The sequence below is a fragment of the Peromyscus maniculatus genome, chromosome 1, assembly GCF_049852395.1.
Source record: "Peromyscus maniculatus bairdii isolate BWxNUB_F1_BW_parent chromosome 1, HU_Pman_BW_mat_3.1, whole genome shotgun sequence".
Taxonomy (NCBI): Eukaryota; Metazoa; Chordata; class Mammalia; order Rodentia; family Cricetidae; genus Peromyscus; species Peromyscus maniculatus.
This window is the reverse complement of record NC_134852.1, coordinates 1,130,980-1,151,406: the sequence shown is the minus strand read 5'-3', so window position 1 is coordinate 1,151,406 and position 20,427 is coordinate 1,130,980. Positions and strand designations below refer to the sequence as shown.

The 20,427-nt window shown below is 35.6% G+C and overlaps 2 pseudogenes; one reads left to right on the top strand and one right to left on the bottom strand.

Annotated features, from left to right (window-relative positions):
* The window catches only part of LOC121826140 (vomeronasal type-2 receptor 116-like), a 478,502-nt pseudogene that overhangs the window by 98,770 nt on the left and 359,305 nt on the right, over window positions 1-20,427 (bottom strand).
* LOC143271871 (vomeronasal type-2 receptor 116-like) overlaps window positions 1-20,427 on the top strand; it is a 51,512-nt pseudogene that overhangs the window by 902 nt on the left and 30,183 nt on the right.

Below are 20,427 nucleotides of genomic sequence, written 5' to 3'. Positions count from 1 at the left end.
ACTACAGGCCACTAATTTCAAAGTCTAGTTCTTCACTCTCTCTTTAGGGTAAAGAAGGATGTGTAGACCGAAAACGACATGCTTACATTCTTACATGCTTTGAAATGTAGGGTCAGTAATAGTGGTGATTACTTACTTTCTATGTCCCTTGCCTGAGTGACAGCAGTATCATGTGATACTTGGCCACACTTGAGAACAGTTACCTACTAGCACATCTTTGCTATTATTTAAGACTAGCCTCACAGTCATATCCAATTTTGTAGTTCAAGGGTACAATTCCGAGACTTGATAGTGCTTCCACATTTCCTTGTGTGAAACAGAGATGATGGAAAAAGTAACAAGTAAGGGGATTTTCTAGAATACTCAGCAGAAGTGTTCTTACAAATTTTTAGGAGTACATGATACTCATGCTGCTTCCTGTGTCCTAGGTCATTTAGCTTACCTATGGACCCTTCCATCGTATCATGAACAATCATGATCATTTTCCCTTTCTGTATCAGATGCCTCCCAAAGGCACATCTCTAGGTGAGGCCATGATCTCTTTGATGTTTCACTTCAACTGGCTCTGGATTGGACTGTCCATCTTAGAAAATGATCAGACTACTTTATTTATTTCACATTTGAGAACAGACATGAAAAAAATATTGTTTTACCTTTGGGATCATGATCCTAGGCAAGAAGTATTTTTACATGTCAAGAGCTGATGTGTATTATAACCAAATCATGACATATCCATAAATGTAGTTGTGATTTATAGTGACACAAACAGTATTCAAGCTGTGAGCCTTAGAATGTTGGATCTCTAAGTATACAAAGAATATGGGCTACCACTTCACAGTGGGATGTCACTACAATTAAGAGAGGATTCACATGACTCATCTATCAGGACTCTAGCTTTTGCACCCCTCTATACTGAGATTTCTGGTTTTAAAATTTAGTCAAGACATTAATCCATCTCAAATACTCAGATGATTACCTGGAATGGTTGGGTGGATTAATTTTAACTGTGAGGTCTTGGAATCTAATTGTAAGACACTGAAAAACTGCTCATCCAATACCTTGTTGGAATGGCTAATGGTCAGGACTATTGACATGGCCTTTAGTTGTGGCAGTCACACTGTATACAATGTTGCTCATGCTGTATCCCTTGCCCTTCTTTAACAAGAAGATAATCAGCCAATGGCAAAAAAAACCTGTTATTAACTGCATTAGGGTAGTGTTTCCTCTATTGGGTGATATTTGGTCTCATCAATGTTATTGTGCTTAACAGTTTCTCAGATGCTCAAATCTAGTGTATTAAGAAATATTCACCAAATAGAAACTTCTGAACATTCTTCTTTCTGAGGAAATAAATCAAAAGGATGCTGTAAGTCTCTACTGCAAAGCCAATTAAGTGGAAGAAACAATTTATTAATGAAAATTAGTGATTATGTTACAAAGCACCCAAAGAATATCAGCCAATCCTAATATTAAAAATATATCAGTCCCTAGTTATTAATGCTCTCCATGTTGAAAAGGTAAGCCCTCAATTATTAATTCTCAAATATGTTATAATCAGTGTAGGAGATTCTTTTCCCAATGTCCTTAGCTGATTCTATCCGCACTCTAGGCTTTGGGGACCTCACTTAAAACTCTGACAATAATTATGCTAGAAATTGTGCTGTGATTCAGTGCAGTACATACATGCATATTCACATATGTGAATGGATGTGTTTCATTGTGTATGTATGTATGTTTGTATGTTCCTGTATATCTGTGTTGCTTTACATATATGTAGGTTTGTGTCTACCTGTGTATCTGCCTTTATTTGTCAGTGTATGTGTCTGCATATGCCTATGTGGGCATTTTGCATGTTTCTGTGTAGTGGTTGTACATACATATGTCTGTGTTGGTGTATATGGGTGTGTATGTGTGTGTCTGTTGGTATGTCTTTGGATGTGGGCATAAATTGTCTGTGTCAGTGTCTCTCAGTGTGGTTGTCTGTATCTGTGTATCTCTCCCTGTGTGTATATTTCTGAGAACATGCATGTTTGTGTGGGCCTTTGTATGTTTTGATTGTTTCTCTTTTTGTGTGTCTATTTGGGTGTATATGTCTCTCTGTCTATATGTGCCAGTAAGTTTTTCTGTGTGTCTTAGTATGTATGGGGAATATGTGTAAATGAGTATATTGCTGTATTATGTATGTGTTTTTGTATGGATATGAGTATCTCTGCGTTTAGCAATGTGTGTGTATGTGTGTAGTTGTAACCTCTTGATCTAATTCAACAGTGTTACTGAACTTACTTAATCTTCAAATTTTATATTGAGTAGATATAGAAAGAATAGCCTTGTCTTCTTCCTAATTTTAGTGGGATTGGTTTGAGTTTATCTCAATTTAATAAGATGTTGACTATAGGATTGTCATAAATTGCCTGTATTATGTTGAGGTATGTTCCCTGTATTCCTTCTTTCCCCAAGACTTTTATCATGGAAGGCTGTTGGATTTTGTCAAAGGCTATTTCAGCATCTAATGAGATTACCAAGTGGTGTTTTTCTTTCAGATTGTTTACATGATGGATTACATTGATTGATTTTCATGTTGATCTATTCCTCAAAATCTGGGATAAAGTCTATTTGGTCATGATGGATGATCATATTGATGTGTTTTTGGATTCAGTTTGCACTTATTTGTTTGAATGTTTTATATCTATGTTCATAAGGGGAATTTGTAATTTTCTTTCATTGTGGAATTATTTGTGGTTTGTGTATCAGATAATTGTGGCTTCATAAAGTGAAACTGGCAATCATTCTTCTTCTGTTTGTATTTTGTGGAAAGATTTGTAGAGAATTGAGGTTAGCTCTTACTGGAATGTCTGGAAGAAGTCTATCCTAAAGCCATCTGGATCTGGGATTTATTTGTTTTGGAGACTGTGAAAGACTGCATCTAATTCATTACGGTTTGTAGGTGCAATTCTACTGTTTGTCTGATCTTGATTAAATTTGGTAAGATGTATCTATTGATAAAATTATCCAATTCTTTTATATTTTCCAATTTTTTAATTGCAAGTTTTCAAGTATGACCTAATCATTACTCAGATTTCCTTGATGTCTATTATTATGTCTCCCTTTTAAATTCTGATTTTGTTAATTTGGATATGCTGTTTATTTTTTTGTTAGTTTGGAAAAGTTATTTTAAAATTTTTTTTAGAGATCCAATTTTTGTTACATTAACTCTTTTTATTGTTCTCTTTTTTCTACCTTATTGATTTCAGACATTAGTTTGATTATAATAGTGTCTATTCCTCTTGGATGGGGCTTAATTCTTTTTGTTCTAAAGCATTCAAGTGTGTTGTAAATTGCTAGAATCAGTTCTCTCCATTTTTTTTTGTAAACAGGTAGAAATATGAACTTTTTAAAGCCAAGACTGCCTCTTTGTCTCATAAGTTTGAGTATATGCTGTATTTATATTCATTTCATTCTCAGAAATCATTAATTTCTTTGTTCTTGCCTTAAATCGCTTAGTCATTCATTTAAGACTTCAGTTACAATGACTTGAAAAGCTTTCTGTCTTTTTCTCTTATTGTTGATGTTCAGTTTTAATCTTTGGTAGTCTGATCAGATGCAGTGTCTTATTTCAATTTTTAAACATCAATTGAGACTTGTTTTGTGACCAACCATGTGTTCAGTTTTGGAGAACGTTCCATGAGGTCCAGAAAAGAAGAAATAATTTGTATTTGAGTGCAATGTTCTGTAGATATCTGTCAGGTCCTTTAATTATAATGTCCAATAGCTCGAGTATTTCTCTGCTTAACTTTTGTCTAGATGACCTGTCCTTAGGACAGAGTGGGGTATTGAACTCTCCGACTATCAATGTCTGATAATCAAATCGTGATTTAAGCTTCAATTATGTTTCTTTTACAAATGTTTGCATTTAGAGACTAGATGTTGAGAATGAAATGTTATCAATGTGGATTTCCCATATGATATATATGTGGAATCCTTTCTCATCTCCTTTCATTAATTTTGGTATGGAGTGCATTTTGTTAAATGTAAGAATCACTATCTTGTATTCTAGGTCATTTTGCTTAAAATATTTTTCTACCCATTATCTCTGAGGTATGACTATTTTGATTTTGAGGTATATTTATTATTTCCAGAAGAAGGATGAATAATTTTTTGCAAATCCATTCTGTCAGTCTGTATCTTTTTATTTTGGAGCTGATATTACTGATATATCAATGAACAAATTTTTTTTGCTATTTTTTTAATTGCTATTGTTGATGGTAGTGTTTGTGTGTGTTTTACTTCTTGGCTTTGCTGGTAAGAGATTATTTATTTCCTGTATTTTCATGGGTGAAGTTAACTTCTCTAGTTTGAGTTCTTCTGTTACCTTCTATTACTTTCTGTAGTGCTGTATATGTGGGCAGATATTGTTTAAATTGTAATTTATCACGGAGTATCACATTTTCTCCTCTTATGAGGATTGAATGTTCTGCTGGGTATAGTGCTATGGTTGATCTCTTAGCTTTTGAAAGAAACCTGACCACATCATTTTGGATTTATTGTTTCCTTTGAAAAGTCATATAAAATTCAAATAGGTCTACCTATATATGTTACTACATCTTTTTCATTGCAGTATTTAGTATTTTTCTTTGTTAGGTATATTTAATGTTTTGATTATTTTTCAAGGGCATTCATTTTCCGTTCCAGTCTATTTGGTGTTTTTTACATTTTTTGTACCTTTATAGGCGTCTCCTTTCCTAGGTTAGGAAAATTTTCTTCTACAATTTTGAAAAAAAATATTGTGGCGATTTGTAATGTGATTCTTCTCATTCTTCTAGTCCTATTATTCTTATCATTGGCTATTTGATAGTGTTCAAGTATTCCTGGATGTTTTGTGTCAATAATTTTTTTGGATTTTACATTTCCTTTGATAATTGTATCTATTTATTCCAACATATCTCAATGCCTCAGATTCTCTATTCCATCTCTTGTATTCTGTTGGTGATTCTTTTGTGTGTAGTTCCTGTTTGCTTACCTAGATTTTCCTTTTCCAGAATTAACTCAGTTTGTGTTTTCTTTATTATTTTAATTCGTTTGTCAGGTTTTTTTTATTAAGAAATTATATATTCACTTTACATACCAACCACTGATTCCTCTCTCTTCCCTCTTTCTGCCCCCAAGAGTTCCTCCCTAACGTATTCCCCATTCCCTCCTCTGACAAGGTAAGGCTTCCTATGGGAAGTCAGCAGAGCTTGGTACATTCAATTGAGGCAAGTCCAAATCCCCCACCTTTGCATCAAGCATGTGTAAGGTATCCAACTGTAGGTAGTGGGCTCCATAAAGCTGGGCATGCATTATGGATCATCCTAATCCTACTGCCAAGGGGCCCCTTAGTCAGATGAAGGTATACATCTGCCTTGCTTATGCAGAGGGCCTAGTTGATTCCCATGGAGGATCTACAGGTGTTGGTTTAAAGTTTATCTCGGTTTGGTTGTCTCTGTAGATTTACCATCATGACCATGATGCCTCTTGCTCACAGAATCCCTCTTCTCATTCTTTGATTAAACTCCTGGAGCTTGGCCTGTGCTTGACTTTAAAGCATTTACACATTTCCTACACTGCTTCGTTTGTCTTTTCTTGTATTTCTTTCAAGGATTTATTCATTTCCTCCTTAATCCTTAACCAACTCCAAAAAGTTGGTTTTAAGGTCTTTTTTATTCTACTTCACCTGTGTTGGAATTGTCAGGGCTTGCTGTAGTAAGATAGCTGTCATTTTTAGTGACATATTGTCTCAGCTGTTGTTGATTGTATACTTACACTTGTGTCTAGTCATCTATGTTTGTGGTGAATATAAGCCTTAGGTGCTTATTTATAAGTTCTTATTTGGAAGTGTTTTTTTTTTTCCTATTTCTGTTTTCTCTTTTTTTTTCCTCCAGTGTGACCTGAGGTTCTTCAAGGCATCTCCATTTGATTTGGGGAAAAAATTCTCGTGTCTGAATTGGCCTGAGGTTCATCAGGGGGTTTCTTTCCAAGTTGGTGCTGGGAAACTTTGATGCACAGGGATTTGTGATTGTGGGTAAAGTAGGACACCAAAATGTGAGATAGTAGGGAGGTGGGCCTCCAATGTGGGCATCTTATAGTCCTACATGTTCTCCAGTTGAGCAGATATTCACTCACAGTGAGTCCATGAGGCTTTGTGATCTGGAGAGTTTTGGAGTTTGGCACATTGTGGTCTGGAGTTATGGATGGGTGATATCATTTGTGGGACAAAAAACATTGGAAGTTATTCAAGGATGGGTGGCCTACCTAGAATTCTGGTGGCCATTGTTGACTCTGGTAGAGATGGAAAAGTCTGCCCCATTTGGGGCCTGGGATAATGTAGAAACAGGTATGGAAAGCAGGGAATAGACTAGGCTTGCACTAAAAGAGAGACCTGGGAAGTTCAACATGCAAGTGTCCTGCATAGATTTTTGTTGGCAGGTGTGTTAAAGGTAAAGACTTCATTGACAAGTGTATGGTTTTGTTGAATCATTGACTTGCTCCGTCACTGGTGCTTTATCTGTGGTTAATAGTCATTTTTTCATCTGCCCAGGAATCCACAATGTTCAAAGCACATGTGAAAATTGTAAAACTTTTCTGAACAGTCAATTAGCGAAAAATAAGGAAATATTAAAAGTAAAATTACTCAGATGCTTCTTACAGTGCTATACAAGTTACATAATGGGATTATGTTACAACCTCTGTTATAAACACACATCGTTTTCTTTGCGCTATGTATTCCTTTAAATCATGCATACTAATAGACTAATAATTGCATATCATTACCTTTCCCTCCACTCCAACAAATCCCATCCCACAATCCATTCCCCAGATCAGCAGCAGGCTATATTTTGGGCAATCAGTTCTCTACCTCTGATCCTGTTGCCAGTGGAACATAGAAATCTTCCCCATCTAACTTTCTTCTTGTCATTCCTTGCTTTAACACAGCCCCAAGTTTGAGGAGACTATCCCTCAATACTTATGGACCACTAAAGGAAAGGAAGAATAACACCTAACCACAAATATTCATGTCTCCTTCAGTTCCTCAAAAAAGCAATGCCATGTCATATACCCAGTTCTGTAGCCAATCACCTACTTCAGCCCAACCACATCAACTTCTCTAGAGAATCACATAGATCTTCCCCACCAAACTTCCTTGTATGTACTCTATGCTTTTATCCTAATCATGCAACCTGAACAACACTACCTAGGGAACACTCAGGAAACTATGGCCAGAGAAGCAGATTGGCAATCCACAGATTGCCAATCTTCCCCTGTCAAATCACACATTACCATCAGTTTTTTTTTTATTATTATTATTATTGTTATTATTTTATAACACCATTCAGTTCAACATAATAGCCACAGAATCCCCTGTTCTCCCCCTCTCGCCCACCCCTCCCCCCAGCCCACCCCCCATTCCCACCTCCTCCAGATCAAGGTCTCCCCCGAGGACCGGGGTTGACCTGGTAGACTCAGTCCAGGCAGGTCCATTCCCCCCTCCCAGACCGAGCCAAGTGTCCCTGCATAAGTCCCAGGATTCAAACAGCCAACTCATGCAACGAGCCCAGGACCTGGCACCAATGCACAGCTGCCTCCCAAACAGATCAAGCCAAATGACTGTCTCACCCGTTCAGGTGGCCTGATCCAGTTGGGGGCCCCTCAGCCTTTGGTTCATAGATCCTGTGCTTACATTCATTTGGTTATTTGTCCCGGTGCTTTATCCAACCTTGGCTTCAACAATTCTCGCTCATATAAATCCTCTTCTTACTCACTAATTAGACTCCCAGTGCTCCACCAGGGGACCAGCCGTGGATGTCTGCCTTCAGATTCCTCAGTCCTTGGATGGGGTTTATGGCACCACTGTTTGGGTGTCTGGCCATCCCATCACCAGAGTAGGTCAGTTCCTGCCGTCTCGCGACCATTGCCAGCAGTCTTTTGAGGGGGTATCTTTGTGGACCTCCGTGGGCCTCCAAAAAAAGACATGGAGAAATGGACAAGATCTACATGAATAGCCTGGTCATGAGTGGGAACAATGAAGGGCGACAGTCGAGGGAAAGAGTGGGAGACCCTAGCTGGATCAAGAAAAGAGAGGGAGAACAAGGAATAGGAGACCATGGTAAATGAAGACCACATGAGAAGGTGAGAAGGGGAGGAAGCAGAGAGCTAGGGAGGCCCACGGAGGTACCATCAGTTTTATAACAGACTTTCTGCTCTGGACTTTCCTGAGTCTCTGTTGTATTTCTAGGGGACTAAGACATACTGGAGGACAAACCTAATTTCCTTGCTTCAAAGAAACCAACCCTTCCCATACCCCTACATGGCCCTTTTTCATTAATCAGTCTCACCTCCCGGTACCTAAAAATGTATTTTACATGGTAACCTCAGTGAACAGGCCTCTTAGGACATCAGAAATTTTTCTACCAAGCAACATACCAAAAACAATGACAAAATAATGTAACAGGAAAAATATATTCCTGGTGCATCAGCAGGCTTATTGGAGTCCAATACCTATGATGGGACACATTGCACAGCCTTGACCCAGGGGGAGGGGCTTGGACTTGCTTCCACTGCATGTGCCACCCCATGAAAGGCCTTGCCTTCTTGTGGGGAGGAGTGGGAAGTGGGTTGTGAGGGGGATTCCAGGGAGCTGGAGCAGGGAAGAGAGGGATCTTTGATTCATATGAAAATGAATGGAAAATTTTTCTTAATTAAAAAAACATGCTCATTCATATCTCTTAATGGTAATGGTCTCAAATCCCTAATAAAAAGCCTCAGAAGCCTCAGAATAATAGAATAGACCAATCTATTTACAATATCCAACAAAGACTCCTCAATATCAAGGACAGACATTGCCTCAGGTTAGGAGGTTGGAAAAAGATATTCCTTGAAAATGAACCTAAAAACATGTTTGTTTATTCACTTCAATATATAAAAAAATAGTATTCAAATCAGAAGTAATCTGAAGAAATAGAGGAATTTTATATATACTCATCAGAGTAAATACCAATGAAGGTAACATTTCAATTCTTAACATGTATGCCCCAAAAACTAGGCTATTTAAGTTTTCCAAATAATTACTACTATTGTTTCACATATTGACCCTCACACATTTATAGTGGAAGATTTCAATACCCCACTCTCAACAACAGCCAGGACAGTCACACAAAAAATGAGAAAAACTGGAACTAAAAGACTTTTTAAACATAAATAGACATAACAGATATTAACAGAACATTTCACACAAACAAAAAAATATATAAAGTCTGCTTTGCACCTCAGAGATCTTTCTTCAAAATTGACCATATTCTTAGACATATAGCAAGTCACAGTACTTTGAAGAAAATAAAAAAAATGACTACATTTTGACATCATCATGAATTAAAGCTAGATATAAAAACAGCAACAACTGGAAGCTTGCAATATCATGGAAACTGAAAAATTCTCTAATGAATGAAAAATGGATCAAAATAGAAATGAAGAAATTTAAGACCTTCTAGCATTCAATGAATCTGAACACACACTATACCCAAACATATTGGACATAATGATGGACTTTGTAAGAGGCAAGTTTATGTCACTATGTGCCTACCTAAAAAAAAATACGTATTTTCATATTAGTTATTTAACAACACATTAGAAAACTCTAAAACAAAAAGAAATATTGACACCAAAGTGTAGTAGACAGAAAGTCATGATCAAACTGAGAAATCAAATCAGTAAAATATAATCAATGAGAATAATACAAACAGAATCAACAGAAAGAAAAAAAATCATTATGGTAAATACATATTCCAAATTATGTAAAATGTGGAGAGTGTATATTCAAATTAACAAAATCAGAAATGTAAGTGGAGGGGTGTTAACAACAGACAATGAGAGAAATGCAGATAATCATATAGATATCCTTTAAAAATCTGTACACCACCAAAGAGCAAATTCAATTATAAATAGATAATTTCCTTAATACATTCATATAAACAATTTACACAGGACTTAAACAACTTGTGAAATAGAAGCAGTCATTAATATTCTCATAATCAAAAAAAGGCTGAGCCAAATAATTTTAGTAGAGAATTCTTCCAGACTTTCAAAATGAGTTAATGCCAATACTTCTAAATTGTGCAGAGAAGAAGGGACATTGCTCAATTCACGTTATGAGGTCACCATCACAGTGATAGTCAAATCACATTATGACATTAATAACTAAAAGGAATTACATACTAATTTATGTTATGAACATTGATACAAAAATACCATACCAAATTTAAGAATATATAAAAAATATTTACTATTATATTTAGTAGGCTCCTTCCCTGAGCTTCCAGGATGTTCCAATATATGAAAATCAATAAGTGTATTACATAAACTGAAAGAGCAGAGGTTCATTTCATCAGCTGCAGAAAAGACCTTTGGCAAAATCCAACATGCCTTCATGACAAAAGTCCTGGAAAAATTAGGGATACAGGGGACATACCTCTACACAATAATAGTAGTTTACAGCAAGCCTATAACCTACATCAATTTAAATGGAAAGAAAATAAAATAATTCCCACTAAAATCAGAAAGAGGGCAAAGTTGTCCAATCTCTACATACAACATAGTATTTGAAGTCTTATGTAGAACTACAGGAAAGCTGAATGAGATTAGGGGGAAAAGTTTAAAAAGAAGAATTAAAGTAATTATTTGCTAATGCTATGAAACAATACATTAATGACTCTACAAATTCCAGGGGGGAACTCCTACATCTGACAAATACTTTCAGCAAAGTAGGAGACATACACAATTCACAACAATCTGTAGCCCTTGTATACACAAATGCCTAATGGTTCCCAGGAGGGGTTAAGAAAGAAAGCAGGGAAACAATAACTATCACAATAGCCAAACAAACAAACAAACAAAAAAAGCAACTGAAATTTCTTGGAGTAACCCTAACGAAGCAAGTGAAAGACTTGTATAATAAAAACTTCAAGTCTTTGAAATAAGAAATTGAAGAAGGTATCAAAATTTAAAAAGATCTCACATGCTCATGAATTAAAAAGATTAACATAAAAAAATTCACAGCTTACAGAAATCAATCTTCTGATTCAATTCAATGCCCATCAAAATTTTGACAAAATTATTTCCAGATCTAAAGAGGAAAAATTTAGGTTTTAGAAAGCCTGAGCTGACCTTCTCTGGTAATCAGATGGCCGAACACCCTAACTGTCATGATAGAACTCTCATCCAGTGATTAATGGAAGCAGAATCAGAGATCCATGGCCAATTCACAGTTGGAGCTCCAGGAGTCCAATTGGCAAGAGAGAGGAGGGATTCTATGAGCAAGAGATATTGAGACCATGACTGGAAAAATCACAGGGACAAATAGCTAAATTAGTGAAAAAACATGAGTTATGAACCAATAGCTAAGGAGTCCCCATGGAACAGGATCAAGCCCTCTGGATATGTGAGACAATTGATTAGCTTCAAAAATTTAGGAGGCCCCCAGGCAGTGGGACCAGAACCTGTCCTTAGTGCATGAGCTGGCTTTTTGGAACCTAGGGCCTATGCTGAGACACTTTGCTCAGCCTTGGTCTAGGATGGAGGGGACTGGACCTGCCTCAACTGAATCGACCAGGGTGAGTTGAATCGCCAAGGGAGACCTTTCCTTGGAGGAGGTGGGAATGGGGGTGTATTGGGGGAGAAGGTGGTGGTGGGGTGGGAGGAGGGTGGACAGGGGAATCTGTGGCTGATATGTAAAATGAAATTAATTATAAAATAAAATTTAAAAATACAGAAATCTCAAGATAGATGAAATAGTTCTTTAAAACAAATCATGAACTCAGAAATACCAACAGAAATAAACACAGAATCCTCAACAAATACTGCTGATCAACTTGGATATTTGTATGTAGAAGAATGAATAGTGATTCATCTTCAACAACCTTCACACAGCCTAGGATGAATGAATTAAAACTTCATATAAAACCAGATAAAATAAACCTGATAGAGGAGAAAGTGGGATATAGCCTTGAACTCACTAACACAGGAGATGACATTTGAAAGAGAATAATGGTATGGCAGGCATTAAGATCAACAATTCATAAATGTAACGTAAGGAAAGTAAAAGCATCTCTGAGGTAAATAACACTGTTATTCAGACAAAACAGTAGCTTACAGAATGGGGAAAAGGTTTTATCAACTCCAAGTCTGACAGAAGCTATTGTCCAAAGTATAAAAAGAAGTCTACAAAAATTCCCAGGTATGCAACAGGCCATGCCTGCCAGAAATCAAGGTAGAATACCTGCAGTCCTTATTTTTCTCTTTTTTACCCCAGACCAAACCCCAAATTCTGGTCAGAAGCTTTGCAACAGATCTCCTGTGGCAGACATCATAGCCCCCACTGTTTTCATTTCCTGTGAATCCCACAGATCTTTCCTTTCTAACATTCCTTTTAGAACTCATTGCTGTATGAGAGCACCCAAATACATCAGGCATATATTGCTTAACCAAAGTCCACACCTCCCAAAATATCAGCAAGTTTTCCCATAAATCTTTTTCCTCCCATACTTCCCCCATATCCAATTACCCCAACTCAGCCTAAAATTTGCAGCAGAGCATCCCCAGGAGCCTGCTCACTGATGTTCTGCTCCTGTCAATAATACAAACCAATGATCTTTCACCTATAATCTCTGTAACCACACTTGCTGTTCTTTATCAGCCTCCAACCACATGTGGCATTCCCAGTTAACCCAAATTCTGCTTCTCCCAGGGTGAGTAGGCTGAAAGCAGACTCATAACTCTCCTACTACTGTTGAGATCCAATCACCCAGGACTATTTCTGCAATAGAGCTGAAGACTTGCTTTGATCTCTGTTTTACTTTTGGACCTCACCCTCAACATATCACAAAGGCTTTCTCCTCCAACTATTTTTGTACCAAGTTATCCCAGTAGTCTGGCCTCCAACACAAGCAGGCTTTCCATGGGAACACATAGGCCTAGAATACCAGAAAAACAAGCAACACTCTATCAACGTTCTCTGTGAAATCATGGGCAAAAATAAGAAACCAAGGGAAAAAAACACTCACTAAGAAGACAAAATCCAGAAATTGGTAACCATATCTAAAACCCTCTTAACCAAAATGCCCAGAAGTTAGAATAAAAAACAATCTCTAAAACAAAGGAGATATATATCCACTAAAGACAAGTTTTCCTACCACAATAGGTTCCAAATATTACAACATAACTGATGGATAGGAAAAGGTCCTTAAAATAAACCACGTATATTTGGTACAGATCTATAAGGAAGGAACAAATAAATACCACAAAGAAAGCCAGGAAAACACACAGAAGTAATTGGAGAAAATGAAGAAATCAAATAAACAAATCAAGATTTTACAAATAAACAGTTGAAGGAAAGTAATAAAACTGTTAAAGATCTGAAAATGAAATTAGAAGTAATTAAAAAAGTGTTGAAACAATTTTGGAGATAAAAAAAATTATGAATTTGAATGGGAAATACAGATTCAAGATTCTTCAAGAATAAGAGATATTGAAAATAGAACCCTACACAATGAAGACATGGTAGAAGCAATGGAAATATTGCTCAAAGAAAATATTATATCTAAAAAGACTACAGATTAAAATATTGAGTAAATTCTGGGACACTATAAAAAAGTCTAAAAGCAAAACACAAGGCAAGAGGCCCAGAAAAGTACTTTCAACAAAATCATAGAAGAAATTTTTAACCTACAATTGTATATGACTATGAAGTACAAGAAGCATACAGAAAGCCAATAGATTAAACCAGAAGAGAAACTTCCCTAAGCACACGATAATCAGAAAACCAAACATACAAAACAAAGAAAACATATTAAATGCAAGAAGGAAAAGACCAAGTGAAATACCAATGCAGTGCTGACTTGTAAAGTGAGAATCTAAAAGTCAAAAAGGCTTAGACTGATGTGTGACTGACTCTAAGAGAAGAGAGGTGGCAGGTAGGTTATTATATCCACCAAAGGATTCAGTCGCTATAAACGGAGAAGGTAATACTGCCAAATATACATAATATTTATCTACAATACCAGGCCTCTACATGTTACTAAAAGGAAACTACCAACCAAAGGAGTTTAACTACATCCATGAAAACACAAGGTATAAATAATCTCAGCAGAGCAAATAAAATATGTCACACACACACACACACACACACACACACACACAGGCACCAACAAAATATCAGGAATCAAAAACAATTGGCCATTGATATCTCTCACTATCAATAGTCTCATTCACTTATAAAAAGAAACAGACTAACAGAATGAATGGGAAAACAGGATCCATCCTATTTGCATACAAGAAATTCACGTCAACATCATGTATAGGCATTACATCAGGATAAAAGATTGGATTAAGATATTTCAAGTAAATACACCTAAGAATCAAGGGTGTGTAGACATTTTAATATTTGACAAAAAATGTTCAATTGAAAAAAAGTACAAAGTGTAAGGAAGGCCACTGCATATTTTTCAAAGGAAAAATCCACAGAAATAATGTTTCAATTCTTAATATTTATGCTCCCAAGACAAGGTTACACATGTTTGTAAAAGAAAAAAACAATGCTGCTTAAATTATATATTGAACACACACATTGATAATGCAAGTATTAATTACCAATTCTCACCAATAGATACATCATCCAGACAAAATTTAATGGAGAAATACTGGAACTAACAAAGGCTGTAAATAAAATAGTCTTAACTGATATTTACAGAACATTTCACTGAAACACAAAAGAATATAACTTTTTTTCTCCCCGTTACAACTCTAACTTACAAGGCTGGAACCTGAGTTAAGAAAGGACTCTACCTTGTTCCATCTCATATAGCCCTCCTCTTCACAGTTTCTATAGCACAGGAGCAGGTGATGACTAATCAAATGAAACCACATTCTATATCAATTAGTATCATCCTAAGTGGGTATAAGTAATAGCCATAGAGTAGAGTCAGCTGATGGTCCTTCCATTAGTGTGGTCTTAATGCATTTGCTAGGACAAATAATATTTGTGGCATACCTAGTCTCAGAGAGTTTTCACATAGATATGCTGTTAATATTTTAGATGCTCTGCATGTGATCATGCTATGCCTTCCAAAGATCCTTCAAAAGTAGAAGTAGGAGACCTGACACTTGTGAACATCTCAAATGTTTCTGTTTCTCCACACTTCACTTACATACATTCATAACCACTGGCCTTTTATTTCAAAGTCCAGTTATTCACTCTCTCTTTAGTAAAGGAGGAATGTGTGGACTGTATATGATAGGTTTGCATTCTTTGAAAAGTGAGGCTGTCACTTCCCTTGTCACTTGCCTGAATGACAGCTGTGGCATCGGATACTTGGCAATAGATGAGAACAGGGTTAGAGAAGGTACCCACTAGCTCATATTTGCTATTATTTAAGAACCATGTTTTTTCTCTCTTTGTATCAAAGTTTTTTTATTCTCTAACATTTATATCCCAATTACCTCTTATGTTTGCTTTTAGTAATTTTGCTAAGTATAGCTGCATATTTTGCTAAACTTTGAAAAATACATATTTCATTTTCTGGATTGTTGTTAGCTATTTTCATACAGAGTCCTTTAGTCCACTGAGCCACTCTAACCACTTTTTTTTATTAGAGAAAAACCTAATAAACATTTTTCTTACATTTTACTTTAGAGTGTAAAGTGTACACTCTATTTTAAAAAGATGTAATACTGGCATATACAAATTTTAGTAGAATGACAGTTCTATGTTAATGTACCTCGAAATGTAGTGAAAAGATGTTTTCTAGAAGAAAAATTATGTTGACCAGATATACCAAGTGTGAATATATAAGACACTTGTGTAAACATAAAATAGATGAACAGTAGTGGGGAGATAGTATATGCCCTTAATCTCTACCCTCATGGACTAGACAGCTATAGCTCTACACATTTCAGGCCATTCTACACTACAGCAAAGTATCATTCAAAACCATGTCATCCTTTCCCCATTTATGGCCTATGTAAGCATTAATTCTGTCCATACACACAGATGAATACTGACATATATCTTAACAAAATATATCTCTTGTATTTAAATTTATTTAGAAATAAATCTTTAAAAAATATTTTATGCCTTCATTAGATAAACCAGAAAGAACAAAAAAAGATGAAGATGTATGTAATAGTTTATAGTAACTATATTTCCCACTGATTATTAAAAAAATGAAAGAAACAGAGCCAAATGTTTCCCAGACTATTGTGTGCTCATCAGACAGTATTTGACTGCCTTAGCCAACTCAGTTAATTTCATAAGAAAATACCATAGACTCATTGGTTCACATATCATATGTATTTTTCATATTGCTTGATAATTCCAAAATGAAGACATAATCAGATTTGCTGTTTGGTTAAAGCCTGTTCTATTAACTTTATCTTCTGAGTAAAACTCTAAAAATAGAAATAAATACTACTCCATGTGGAAGGTGAAAATGGCTCCTTTTTATTTATGGGAGACACACTCTCATGAACTGTTAAAACATTTTGTAAGCTTCCAACTGTAGACCAATTTATAACTGGTGTTATTAAATAAAAGACACAGTGCCAAACATAAGGATGTAATCCTTAGATATCTACCTCTTATCTATATCCTTTTTTTGTGAAAACAAGAACCTTAAATCTAATCTCCTTTTCAGCCCTTTTCCTGACCATTAACAACAACAACTTGTAGCCAACGCCCCTAAACAATGACAACGATCCTAAACCCGTAACCCACTGAAAGTCCAAAAACTACACTCCCTCTCCACCACTTGGGAATGTGGGTGTCATGTTCTTAAAACTGCTTCCTGCTGTTTGTGAGAGAAGGTATCTTTAGGGGATGCTAAAAAGAAAAAAAAATTGGGTTAATTGTCAAGTTCTGGGAGATGTAGCTGTATCATATGCTGTCCAGCCAAAGTGCAGGGCTTTTCTGAAGTACTTGTTTGAGTAGTCTGTGAAGCTTTATCATCTCAGCTAACCATCTCAAAATCATTCTGAGCAGTTTGTAGTCCAAAGCTGATCTTTGAGTAATGTTTGTCAGCTTAGTGGTATTATTATTGTCCACATGGACCATTGTTGTGGGGCCCCATTAACTTTCTGGAGACTTCAAATTCAATCTGTGGCTTGGGCATGATTCCTGCTGAAAACTGATAGATATTCAAACACAAAAACATTTATAGGCACCTAAATGAAGTCTTTTTACTAGAATTAATTAGTACTCTATATGACCATCAATATTATAACAAACGTTTAAAAAATATATAAATCTTATAAATTTTGATATGAAATTCATATGTTATGAAAAGATTAAAGAATCAAAATAGAACCAAAGAATTGAGATTGGTGTCAATAGAATAGTCCTTTAAAGTTTTTGTTTTCTTCTGTTCCATATCAGAAGATGGCTCTTTCTTCTGACATGATGCAGAGATTTTGCATTTTCCTTTTGACAACATGCATGGAATTAGAGAAAGAGAGAGCCATTGTCCAATTCCAAATCTACCTTTAATTTTCTATTGAACTGGAACTACAAAAAAACAAAACATTTGTGTTAAATGTCTTTAGAGAAGAGTAGAAACAAACATTTAGGAAGACATATGAAATTTTATATGTGATACACCAATAAGCCAATTTACTCTTTCTTGGGACAATTTTTTCTAGATGATGTGTCCTTTTTTCTTCAGATGTCTCATTTGTCCAGTGTTCTTCAGATTCCTTAGCCTTCATTCTCCTTGAAGTCAAAAACAAAAAGCCTTCTGCAAGCCTAACTTTTGGGAGATTTTCTTTTGGCAAGTTATAGCAAATTAAATGAAAAGCATTTGTTACTAGTATAAGTTAGTTTAAATTGGATGGTCATGCTGGTTGATGAACTATCACCTCTTCTAATTAAGAGGTCTCTCTTGTTCAAATTGAACCTTTATCAATTTTGATGGAATCCACATCTTATCTTCTCCTGTAGTAACAAAAGCAAATCCTCATCCCCAAAGTGACACATATCCTGGTTTCCATTCTGAGGTCAGCACATCCTTAAAGTATATAGGCTGATTTAAATCAGTCATTTTTATCTATTATCCTATGTCTCTCTGCAGCTGTTGTTCCTTTCTCATTAGCATTAAGAAAATTCAGTGTTAATAGAGAATTATGTAATCTATTTCTGTGTTTTTTGTTACCCATTTCTGTTTATTTAGCATATCCTTTAGAGTTTGTTTTGATCTTTCAATGACTGCTTAGCCTGTAGGATTATGTGGTATAACTGTAATATGCTTTATATTGTAATAAGCAACAAAACTGTTTCATTTTTACCAGAGACATAAACTGGAGAATTGTCAGTTTTAATTTGTGAAGGTATGGCCGTGATGGCCATAACTACTAGCAAGTGCTTGAATACCAAATCAGCCTTTTCAGAACTCAGAGCAGTTGCCCATTGAAATCCTGAATAAATATCAATAGTGTGATGTACCAATTTCAATTTTCAAAATTCTGCAAAGTGTAAAACATCCATCTGCTAGAATTCATTCCTCTGAGCACCCTTTGGGTTATATCCTGCTGGTAGCAGAATCTGATTGTAGAAAGAACAAGTAGGACATTTCCTTACTATTTCCTTGGCTTGTTGACAGGTAATGGAAAAAATCTTTCTTTTAAAATATTTAATATTGATATGATTTTTAAATGAAATTCTGAGACCTCCAGCATATTTCCTATCAATAATTTATTAATCTTGTCATTAACTTGTGCTAGAGGGCCTGGCAGACCCATATGGCATTGGATGTGAGTTATATATAAGGGATGCTTCCTATTCCTGATTATATCCTTTAACTCAGCAAATAGTAAAGTTAATTCTGACTCATTGGGGATAAATTCTGTAGTCTCAATACATAATAGCACACTTTCATCATACTGATATTCAGTAACTGTGTGGAGAGTTTCTGAAAAATCCAATAATATCAACAGAATAGCACACAATTTCAATTTTCATACAAATTATAAGAACTTTAAACCACTTTACTTAAATTTTCTGATTTGTAACCTGCCTTTTCTTGTTTCTTTGCATCTGTATAAAATATACTAACTCCATATATGGGTGTTTCCCATACTATATGAGGCAAAATCCAATCAGCTGTCTTTATAAGTTGAATTTCATCACTTTGGAGATATTTAATGTTAATCTCTCCCAAAAAATTATTGCAAGCTCTTTACCAAGGTTCACTTTGTGCCCATGATTTGTCAATGCTCTCAAGTTAAAGGTAAGAATATTTTTGCCAGAACTATTTTTGATAATTGATGATGTCTCAAAGGAGTTTCCCAAAGGCAGTGGGAAAAGATCACCTTATGTTCCATATTCATCTACATTTGTTGGTCCAATGTTTACCCTTACCACACCTTCTTCATAATCCAGAATAGAGGGACATTCTGTTGCCATTGTTTCTTGAATAGACATTTGTTCTATTACACTCCATTTTCAAATGTCTTTGTTTTCCACAACCAAAACATCTGACATTATTTTTCCTCAGTGCTTTTGAAATTACTTCCCCTATCCACATCTTATCATGGTCATGAGATTCAATATTATTTGTGTCCCTGATCCAATCAACCAAAGGTGTTGATCTTGTCTTTAATGGCCTGATTATTCTTTTGCATTCTTGATTTGCATTCTTAAAAGCCAACCATTCAATTATTATCTGTCTAGCTTCTGAATTTGGTATCATTGTATTTACTGCTGATGACAGCCTTTGTAAGAAGTCTGTGAGGGATTCTCTGGGACCCTGTATAACTTTTGTGAATGATTCACTTTTTTACTGCTTCCTCAATTCTGGCTCATGCATCCATGGCTTCCATGTGGCATAGAACTAAGGTTTGGTTATCATGTAAACACTGTCTTTATATATCAGCATATTCACCTTCTCCAAGCACCTGATCATGGTAAATTTCCACATCTCTAGTTCTACATAAGTTTTCTATTGTTTTTAGCCTCCTCCTTAAACCATGTTCTCCACTGTAATTGTGCTCCAGACTCCAGGACAGCTGTTACCAATTCTTTCCAATACTGAAGAATAATCCTATTACAAGTTGAACATGAGTTTAAAATTTGCTTTCCAAGAGGAGAATGCATGCCATATGATACTATAGCTTCCTTAAATTTCCTTAAATCTAACTTTTCTACTGGAGTCCAGTTAGCTTGTACATGTCCTTGAGCAGGTATTTCTTATAAGGTTATCAGATAGATTAAGTTTGGTTGTTTGAAAACAGGATGTCTCTCGGTAAACATATAAGTCAATCCTGAAATAATTTCATCTTTCAATTCTTCTGCCAGGGTCTGAATTTCTCTATAAGTTATTTTAACAGATTTTTCTAAAGTCAAAACTGAGTTAGTTT